This window comes from Cololabis saira, chromosome 15, assembly GCF_033807715.1.
Source record: "Cololabis saira isolate AMF1-May2022 chromosome 15, fColSai1.1, whole genome shotgun sequence".
NCBI classification, from domain to species: Eukaryota; Metazoa; Chordata; class Actinopteri; order Beloniformes; family Belonidae; genus Cololabis; species Cololabis saira.
The window spans coordinates 15,299,014-15,310,665 of NC_084601.1; positions in this window are offsets into that span (position 1 = coordinate 15,299,014).

An 11,652-nucleotide genomic window follows, 5' to 3' on the forward strand; every position below is an offset into this window, starting at 1 on the left:
GACAATACAATTACAATCTGTTGTCTGTTGTTTGTGATGTGAAAACCAGATTGTGTGATTACAACATTTCCTCGGGTGTCGTCTGACAGCAGTCTGACAGTTTGAGTTAATTATTTGTACCCAATTAAGAAATCAAGTGCAGCTTTTTTCTGTTGTAAATATGACACTGCCATAATGGTTTAACTCCTAAGTTGAGGGCGTCTCCCCAGTACAACAAGAACAACACGTCTCAGTTTGTTTATGCTTTCATATTCAATGATATTTTCACTAAGTTAGAAGATTACTGTCTTATGCAGAGTAAATCCTATCTGATGCATTTCTTGACGAGGATTTTCTTTTTCTTCCTTTTTAAAAATATAAACTAGTGGTTTGTTAGAAATGTATGAGCCATGTAACAAAAATGCAGCAATTTGAAATAGGGAACATAACATAATAATGTTATGTTTGCTTTATACTTTATTTGAGGAAATATTCCAATAGGCTATGCATAAATGATAAATATACTGGTGGTGATTTGTTATGTTTAATCTATTTGACAGCAATGATGCAATGAAAAGTACAGCCAACATTACGCATTATATAAAACTTTGGGTGTCACTGTGTCATGGCTGAAGTGTCACTACTGTCAGAAGTTGGGAAAGAAATTGAACCTTTTCAGGTGTTGACACAAGCATCTGCCAAAGAAATCCTATTAAATCATGTATGGGACTGACTGTGTCAATGCACCAGTTTATTTGTGTACAGAGGAGAAAGAAATGAAACAAATGATGGATTGGTAAGTGGCATGAAAAGGGCTCGTAGGACACCCACCGTCGTTCCCGTGTGGGTGCACGGTAGTGCTCCTTCTTCGAGAGTTCCCAGTTCTCAGAGGTGGCTAGCAGTTGTGCAGATAGCGGAGCGCAGCTTGTCCTAACTGTTGCCACATGGCTCCAAGTTTAGGAGGTAGATTATCTCGTTGCCAACAAAACATGGACATCATTTCTAACCAGCGGGCTATGCATCACTTGCTCTGCAGCAATATGAACACATCTTTTAAGGGGTTTATAACACAAAGGAATAACTTTGTTTTTTTTCACGGTTTTCATCGTTTGTTAATTAACCAAAAATGATGAATGTCACCACTTCACAATATAACTTAGCAGATAATTTGAAGCTTAAAACACACACACACACACACACACACACACACACACACACACACACACACACACACACACACACACACACACACACACACACACACACACACACACACACACACACACACACACACACACACAAAAGAAATGTGTATATATATAATACCTGTGTGTATACATATACAGTGTGTATACGCAAATATCTTTAATGTAAATGACCAAAACAAAATAAACTACTACTACTACAATAGATGATATTCAGCCAAGTTAAGCTACACTAATGACTTTTTTTTGTGCTTAGGCTTCTTCCTGCAGTCCAAGGACATGTTAGATAAACTGATGTTTCTAAATTGCTTGGAAGAGAGAATATGGATCCTTGTCTGTCTCGTGGCGTATCGGTGTGGCTCTGCAATGGTCTGGTGACCTGAAACACCAGTTGTTGTTCATTTTTTGAGAGGGTGTGGAGGTTAACTCTATATCTGAGACTAGTCATCTCTTTTTCTCAAAGCACATGTTGTCACGCTACATCAGTAGAAAAAATGTCAAATATCTCTCTCTGCAACCTTTGTAAGGAGGACTAGTGACCTCATTTAAGCAGACCTCCTAAAAGTATAGACTTCTTCTGCTGCTTGGATTTGGTTGCTTGTATCTCTTGAACACGAATACAAGGAATATGGAAAGTAATATCGGCCACTGCTATTCTTTCCATTGGCGTATCTTGCGACAGCTCAGTACAAGACTGCCAATGAGGTGTAGAGGGTAAATAGATTTGAATCACTGCTTTGAGTTTACACAGAAACAACATCTTTATAGCTTTTTATTGTCTTTTCATTTACAAACCAGCCAATGCATTGGGTTTTATTTAACCATAACAGTCAATTGGCGCTGGAGTGGTTTTAGCTTGGCACGATTTATGATCGCACTAATTGCTCACCACTCCCATTTCGCGGCAAGTATCTTTGAGCGAACAAACACGTGCTGCGCTGTTTCTACAGCCGCTCGTCGTCTCCGGCCTAACAACCCTTACTGGCACGATGAATTTGATAAATCCCCTTATCGCCCCAGGAGACAATTAAAGCGCATGTGACAGGGGTCCCTATCTCCTCTCTCCTCCTGTAGCGCTTCATTTAGAAGCCATTTGTCTCCGCTATGGATTTCCTATTTTTAATGACGCGCGTATGCAGGGGTCGGGTCTGTGCTGAATAATAGATACCTTTAGCTCCCTCTCTTTCCCTTGCCTTCCCTCGCTCTTGCTCATTTCCTGGTCGCCTGGGCCCACGGGGAGGTGTAGGTGTCACTCTGGAAAACCAAGTTGCAGTGCCTTTGGCACTTTCCAGGTTTCTGGCGGGAGGCTTTTCAATATAGCGGGAAAGGTTTTTGGTGGAAGCCAGCAGCAGACAGTAAACTGATATCAGCGGGCACACGTTAACCCTCAGCCCACCCCTCCTTCCTCCTCCTCCTCCTCCTCCTCCTCCTCCTCCTCCTCCTCCTCAGTAAAGGACGTTTATCACAGAAAGCGGGGCTGCTGCACAGTGAGGTGATATATCGCCCTGGCCGAGTGCGAATGAATAGACTAGTAATTATCCCGTTAAAAGGGTGGCCAGACAAAGAGAGAGCCTCGCTATAATTTAAATTGTTTTGTTTCCCCCACAGTCGAAGCCTGGCTCGCTGACTGACATTACGGAATGGGGAAAGTGAGCCTATTTATAGCCTGAGACGTTCAGCTAATTGTAGAATTTAATAAGGTTTCTGGAAGAGTGCATTCTGTAAAAGCCAGCGGGCCTGCACCGTCCCTCCACGCCGCCCTCATATCTCCTTCACATCTTTCTCCAGCTTTTCGGCTTTTCTGGTTTCGCCCTTGCACTTCTCTCGGCACCTTTCACTTAATCCTGTCTTCCTATTTTGCCTGCTTCTCTGGCTCCATCTTCTTTTTCTTTGTATCCCCCCTCCACCACAGCAACCCCTCACTGGCCACCCAGCTCCCTCATCCTGTTATCTCCTATCACATAAAATCTACCTTGGACTAATACTCCCTTCAGTCTGACTGCGTGACTCTGATTGTGTGATTCTCGACATGTCACAGTGCTTTAAGGTCTGCAAGGATTTGTGTGCGTGTCTATGATTACAACCAAAGATGGGTTCAAGTGCATGTTTGTGTGTGTGTGTGTATGCTTGCGGTGTTGTCTGGTGTGTGTGAGACAGGGGTAATTGAGCTCAGAGGGTTTTCTGTCTTTGGTGGCAGAGGGGAAATTGGAATCTTCAGAATCCATTAGAGGGGCCCACTCACAGTGGTCGTGTGCATGCTCGGTGTGTCTGTTGCATCTCTGTGTGTGCCGTGTCTGCATGTTTAGTGACAAAGAGACATAGAGGAAGAGAGGCAAGTGTGTTGAGGGGTAATGGAGTAACTGTAACAACACAGAGCATCAACAGCATAAATATGAAATATAAAGCTACAAATGAACTGAACTGGAAATTCTCTCGCTGGTTCTGTATTGTGTTTGTGTCTGTGGAGCCTCCGGTGTTTATACTCAGTGGTCTGACACTAACTGACTGAGTGCCATGGACTGCAAACGGTGAAAAAGAAGAGAAAGAAGGTGAGTGTAGGAAGAGGGGGAACAGCAGGTAGCCAACAGCAGATGGTCTCACACTTCCTCCCTGCAGAGCTATCACTCTCCTTCTCTTTCTGTCTGCACTCCCGCCTCATGTTGTTTCCTGCATCACATGTCGTATAATGTATCATCTCACCTCAGCGTCCTTGGTCACATACAGTATTTACTATCTTGCACTTAACTCATTGCTAAACATCCCTCTGTCAGCAGGGTTTATGGTCAGTTGTGACAGGAAGTGCACAAAGATAATACAAAATTCAGCATTTTTCTTTGTGCAACCCTTTGCTGAATAGTGCCGACCAGGAGACGGATGTAAGAGAATATTGACGAATTCAACATGGAACACTGTGAAAACCATCATGGTGAAAATCAGGATGACGCTCTGAAGATGATGAGATTACAAGGAGAAAATCTACCAGGGAAGCTACCAAAACAGGCCAACAGCAACACTAAAGGAGGTGCAGGAATTTCCTGCAGGTGCTGGTCACTCCTGCACAGGGGCAAGGGGGTAAAAGCAAAACCATTTATTACAAAATATTTAAAAAAATAAATACACAATATACAAGCCTTTTTGAATTATGCCAAAAAAGTAATTCAGTCAAGTCAAAACACCTGGGAACGTTTTATGATCTGATAAGACAAAGATTGAATGTTTTGGTCTTCATTCTCAAAGGTATGTTTTGCTGCAAAGCCAATATAAAAGAATCATCCCAGGAACACCATAACCCCTCCCCCCAAGGACCCTTGCACATTTTTATTACCTAATATCTTATCATCAGAACTGCACATTTTCAATGCACATTTTCAACTGAAGGCTGACAGCAAGTTGTGTGATCCCTCTCCCTTTTAGTACGGAGGACGTCGTCTGGTCTTCAAAAAGAACGATACATTTTGATTCGGTTAATCACCGGAAAGTTTTCAACTTTGCAACAGCCCAGTTTAAATGTGTTTTGATCCATCAAAGGCACATCTTCTTTGCACGATAGAGCTTTAATTTGCTTTGGCTGATGATGCAGTAAACTGGGTTCTTTTTGATGATGGTTTCAGGAGGCCAGACAGGATTTCCACAAGAGATACATACCTGCATTTGATGCGGCACTCCCTGACGGCAGAAAGATCACAACACAACACAGACGGCAACATTTTTCAGATTCTTTTAATCTTTTAATGATATTATTTACACTCGATTTTATGTTTTAAGTCTTTGCACTTTCATGCTGAGGAACATTTTTCTGAAATTGTTATCAATTTGTAGTTGCTCTGTCCATCTTCATTTCTGAAAAACTCTGTGATGCTCTTGATTTTACACCCAATCATTTGACTGATCTGTTGCCAACTAAGCTAAGTGTTTGAAAAAATGTTCCTCCAGGTGTTTAGCACCACTGTCTTTTCCAGATTTATGTAACCCTGTGTCCAAACTTTTTTCACGCTATCAAAGTCAAAATTAAATTATATTTTTAATTAAATTGTCAAAGTCTGACTTTCAACATTTGATATGTTTTCTAAGTTATATTGAAATAAAATAGTTTTTTTTATTTTTCTTTTATACTGGAAAATAATTGTATTTGTTACATTTTTTTTGTTTCATATTGGCTTTGGGGAACGAAGTTTGCTGTGTTTCTCTGCCTCTTGCAGAACAGATGTTTTTGACCTGTAGCTGTTAGTTTTATATTGTCTTCATTCTTTCTTGCTGTAATTTTTTCTCTTGCTTTTTTTTCTTATCCTAACCTGTCAAGACTTGTCAGGTGTCTAAAATTTGTATTGTTAAATTGCACCACATGAGTAAAAAAGAAAAAAAAAGTAAAGAAAAGAGCAGGAGGAACTGCATTAAGATCGCTGTGAAGTACTTTGGGTGTTTGTTATGGAGGTAGGGGTTCGACTCCAGTGTGAAACTGTTATTTTTTATTTCATTCAAGTTAAACTTCCACAGTCGCATGAGACAGATACTTATCTAACTCAGATACGTAGGCACATATAGCACCAGCTTACACCTAAAAGAGCCCATGGTATTTATTACTAGAGTCTGCAGGAGTCATGAAAGTTTTATCTTTATTTGCTTGCTTGCAATAGATCAATAAATCCGCAGAATGGTCTTCTTTCGCCTGTGTACAAAAACATGCCTATGGTGCATCAGTGGTGTCCGAACAGCTTTTATAACTGTGTAATGTTACCATTCCTCCTTGCAATGATTGAGACATTCAGGAATTGGAGATATTAAAAGATAAATCATGTCTAGTGTTTGTTTCTCACATTTTTCTTAAGGTGTGAAACAGTAGGGAATCATCACTGATGTTCCTTTTATTTATTTATTCATTTATTTTTTTAAATAAAAATCTCCACACATTCTCAAGTGGAAATAGGTCGGGAGTGCAGGAAGGCCAGTCCAATACATTTAGACTCTCCTTCCTCAGTCATGTCTTTATAATGTGTACAGAATGTGGTTTTGCGTTGTCCCTGGAAAAAAAAGTAAGCTTGCTCTAAAATTTGCTTGTACTTTTTTGCATTAATGCTGAAATTCATCATTTTAACAATTGTAGAATTATGTTCTGCACTGGAGAAGGAGAAATATGAAAATATCTTCCAATGTTTCTTTGAAGAATGTTGTTTTTTTAACCCATCTCCCCTCCTTTAAGATTTCTCCCTTTTCCTGTGCTTCTGAATAAATGCCAGTCAAAATATATCAATATTTACCACTGTAAAATCCTGGTTATAATTTCCTGGCGTAATCAGGGTCAAATAATGTCAGCTGACCAAGTCTGCTAATTAGTGATCTATGACTGGCCAGTTCAGAGGGGGCAAGATTCACACTCATGCGTTTCAGGCTTGAATGGTTCTTGTTGCTTTGCTTTGCTTGTTCAGATTGAGGTGAAAGGACGAGAATGGATGATGTCTGTTTCCTGTCATGCTGATGGTTACTGACCACTCTGAACTATGAGCTGATGTTCTCACACATTTACTGCAGCACAGATCGCACGTAACTACATTTATAAAGGTTTACAGACAATCCAGGGGCTAAGGTTGTGGGTACACCACAGTTGGCTCAGTATTTTCCACTTATATTCTTACTTAAAGGAGCCGTCTGTAAGAAATGGCCAAAACTGGTACTGCAGTCACTTTCAAAATATTGTTGAGCGGCGTGTACCCTCCCCCTCCTCCCCCCGACCAGAGGTTGCCAGGTAGGCTGCAGAATGCAGCAGGAACGTAGGTTGCCATGGCTGCGATAATTAGAGCCGAGCTGGCAACCCGGATGCCGAAACAATACTGACTTGGTGATTGGGAGATAGGTGGAGGGTGGAGCTTCAGAAACAATACTGACTTGGTGATTGGGAGATAGGTGGAGGGTGGAGCTTCAGAAACAATACTGACTTGGTGATTGGGAGATAGGTGGAGGGTGGAGCTTCAGAAACAATACTGACTTGGTGATTGGGAGATAGGTGGAGGGTGGAGCTTCAGAAACAATACTGACTTGGTGATTGGGAGATAGGTGGAGGGTGGAGCTTCAGGCCAAAACAAAAAATGACAACATAAACATCAGTTGAGGGCTGCAACTCCTCTTTTTAAACTGGAATAACCTGGCTTGAGTGCTGTTGTCAGTGACATAAGTATTTGAAATGAACATGATTTTTAAATGTCTGTTGACATATCGGGGTCATTTTATGATTCGTTTTATGATTGCTCTTACATACAGCTCCTTTAAAGACTGAATGGAAGCGCTGTAACCACCATTGTGGGATTAATATCTGTCAATAATGAGACCTAGTACAGGGGGGAGGTCCAGAACCGGGTCAGCATGGTGCTCTGAAAGCGACCTAGTGACGAATACCACCAAAACAAAAATCATCACAAATGTTGCATGGACCACCAACAATCGCACTTGGTGAGAAGGCCCAGCAGGGACTTTTTCTTTCTGCGGAGGTTGAAAAAGGCCAAACTCCACTCACAGTTTCTCATTGACTTCTTCAGGAATACGATTGAAAGCATTCTGTGCTACTGCAGCACGGTCTGGACTTCCAGTTGCACCGCTGGAAACAGAAGGGACTTGACTCGCATTGTAAATACTACACAGTGGATTTTGGGTCTGTGCTGTGCTGAGTAAAAAGGCCAGCAGCACCACCAGAGTACCGCTCATCCAGGACACAGCTTGTCCCCCTTCCATCAGGGAAAAGATTCTGGACATTAAAAACAAGAACTAGCAGACTGTGAAACAGCTTCATCTCCAGGGCTGTTGCCACCATCAATCCCCCCACCCGTTGCAACACCACCCAGACATCTCCCCCTGGCTCATCTGGGCAATAAGAACTTTACTTTAGTACTGACATTTCATCTGTGCAAAAACAAGCTTACCTTCAGACTGTGCTTTCACTATTTTCACTATATTATATTTGATACTTCCTCAAAACTATATTTAGTATTTTTTGTTTATTTTTATTCTTATTCTTACTTTCATAGCTGCTGATTGTCATGTTCTTCCACAGTTGTACTTGCACACAATGACAATAAAGTATTTTATTTGATCTTAACAAATCAGAAAATCACTCTCATAATAATTTTTACTTCATAACATTGTAAATTCATGTGGATACAAGTAAAACTTATATATATGTTATCTTATAAAGCTATATAATTATGAATTCCTTGTTTTGTTACACCACAAAGTTAAGAGAGATTTGATGAATGGCAGTTTTAACCACAAATATTGAGGTTTGATTTCTGATGTCTTTATTTACACAGCTAATATTGTTGCGAGGGAGACAGAATAAAAACGTAATGTTGGCATTAAAGAAACGGGTGATGACCTGTGTTGATTTCAATGATGATTGAGTTTTTATGAAGACAGTATTTTCCTGTTTAAGGTACCTGGGCCATTTGTTAATCAGATTTCTAATCTTTTCTTTTTTTTAATTGTCTCTGATTGATGATAAGTTAAGTTATTGCTCTTGTGCATTAGAGTGATGACAGTTTTAGTATTAAATGTATTTAAGTTTACTGTATGTATTTGTAGTTTTATCTTTTTCTAAAATAATAATAACTTACTATTAAAGATTTTCTATTCATCAACAGTATCAGAAAAAAATCCAGAAAAACTTTAGAGGTAAGTAACATTAAAAAAACATCATCAGTACGGAGGTCTGAACTGCTAGTAATCAACTTTGCCAACTAGGTGAAAATAAATGAATAAATATGTCGTTTGGTTTTTTTTAATTGTAAATCAATTTTCCAAGCCGTATTTGGTCCAGGCTTACTCTGCATGCATTTTAGATTTCTGTTTTCTGTCATTGAAATGTTTCTAGATTTGTTTAGTTCATTCAGTTTTTTTCTTGCACCACAATTAAACAGTGCTTCTTATTTGAAAGTATTGATAATTCATTAAAAACAGTTGTTTTACAATATAACAGAATAAGTTCCTAACATATCACATCTGTTTTAAACACAGTTTTGGCAAATTGAAAGGGGTTACAGAGTAATTTAGCACTGGTAGCACTATTGGTTTAACGGTAAGTGACAACATATAAGAAAAAAAACAAACTTTTGCAGATTGCGGTTTTTGAGTCCAATTCTCCCTTTGGGCTTTGTCCTCCTGGTGTTATCCCAAAATTGCCTCAGATCAACTAATTGTGGAATAACTTTAAAAACAATATATTGATCCAGCTAAAGCACCAGAGGCTCGTGCAGACACAAGAACTGAGGACAACTTCTGGTTTTCGCTTTTTTTTTATATAACTATCTGTACCAGATCAGTTCATGTTCAGTTGACTTTTACAAGACAATAAAGCACGCTGATGAAAGGTAAATAGCACGTGAAATGGTACTCTCTGGTCAATTAACGTGATAAGTGGGTATTTTCTTAAAGACCAAACCATGCGTTGCAGAGGGAAGCATGCTCGGATCAATACAGTCACACTGTTAGCACTTTAGTCGCAGCTCGTGAACATGTGTGCTGGGCTGGTGTGTTGTGTTTTCAGGCCTGCCGTTGTGCATGCAAAGTCGTGTTTATGTTGGACGGATGCAAAACTGCAGAGTTCACTGTTGACATGAGCATATGCATGTGCTCCGCTATATGTTTGTGAACGTGTGTGCGAGACTGTGTTTGTTTTTGTGTGCGCGTGTGCGTAATGATCAGCCTTCTCTTAATGGGAAAATAACGTCAGAGCCACTGGGACGTTTAATCCATCTGAGCTGATTCTGTTTCCATCATAGCTATTGATCAACTCCAGTGACAAATCAACAGGGGGGTTACTTGTGTGTGTGTTTGTGTGTGTGTGCGTGTGTGTGTGTGTGTGTGTGTGTGTGTGTGTGTGTGTGTGTGTGTGTGTGTGTGTGTGTGTGTGTGTGTGTGTGTGTGTGTGGAGACCTTACACAGCATTTTACCTCATCACAAGCTGAACACCTAATGCAACAATAGCCTCTAATAATGTGCTTTCCTGTTTTTTTTTTCTTTTCAATCTTTCCCTACCTCACTCCTTCATTTGTTTTTGATATCTTTTTGAACTTGGTTAGTCTCTGTTTTTGTTCGCACTCATCTTTCCACCATCCCTCCATCCTACCCCCCTCCCTTCCTCCATCTCCCAAGTCTTTAAGTGGTATTGGCTTTAAAGGGGCAGCAAATCAGTTGCTGATTAATACCAAATTTTTGAGCCCATTTGTCTGCACCATTGCCCCTGTCTGTGAACCCCCCCCTTCACCCTACCCCTACATCTCTCCTCCCTCTCCCTCCCTTTCCTCCTTCTCTCTCCCTCTACCACTCCTCTTGTTCTCTTTCTCTCGGCGGTGATGAATGACCGGCCGATTGCCGAGGGATTAGAGTCGTCACGGTTACCTGTGCCTTGACAAAGTGGTCTTGATTGGCGACCGAGGTGCTCCGTGGGTGGGGAGGGTGCTGGTGAGTGGGTTTGCGTGTGGGGGGGGGGTCATGTCTCAGAATGAACTAGTGTGTGCCTATGTGTGGGTGCGGTTACTTTCAGCTAAACTTGTGTGGTCCGTACACAAACAGGGTTATTGTTCACAGTTTATCACATTTGTTGCTGTGATTAGGGGCACGGTCTTCGTTGCATGCATATGTGTGCGTACGTGTGTGTCTTTATGTTTTGAATGGGGCAAGGGTGAGCGCCAGCTCTCTCCGATGTTAATACTGCGTGACAGAGATTGGCGAGGTCCTGGCAGCAATGTGACCACACTGACACCGGAGAACCCGGTAAATGGGTGCTACTGGACACTGATGAATCGGCACTTGGAGGAATCGAACACAAGCCTAATCAGTGCATGGATCTGCCTGCAGCAACATTTTTCAGTTTTGTCCTGCCTTATCAGGTGAAGGCCATCAGATTTGTCAGATCCCATTGGCCTCACTTCTCTGTCATTCACACACATTGGTGGTTAGGTGCATTACAGCGTCACAGGTCAAATAGAAGCTGCAGAAGCAACGCCACTGTATGCACTCCATATGATATATATATATATATATATATATATATATATATATATATATATATATATATATATATATATATATATATATATATATATATATATATATATATATATATATATATATATATATATATATATATATATATATATATATATATATATATATATGTATTAGGGATGGGCGGTATGGGCTAAAAAATGTATCACGATAATATCTGGCATTTATCCCGATAACGATAAAAATGACGATTAAAAAAAGATACCAATTCAACTCCACTTTTTGAACTATAATCTATATGTTACACAAAAAACTCATCAACCGGAATTTTTCTTTCTTTCTTTCTTTCTTTCTTTCTTTCTTTCTTTCTTTCTTTCTTTCTTTCTTTCTTTCTTTCTTTCTTTCTTTCTTTCTTTCTTTCTTTCTTTCTTTCTTTCTTTCTTTCTTTCTTTCTTTCTTTCTTTCTTTCTATCAGGCT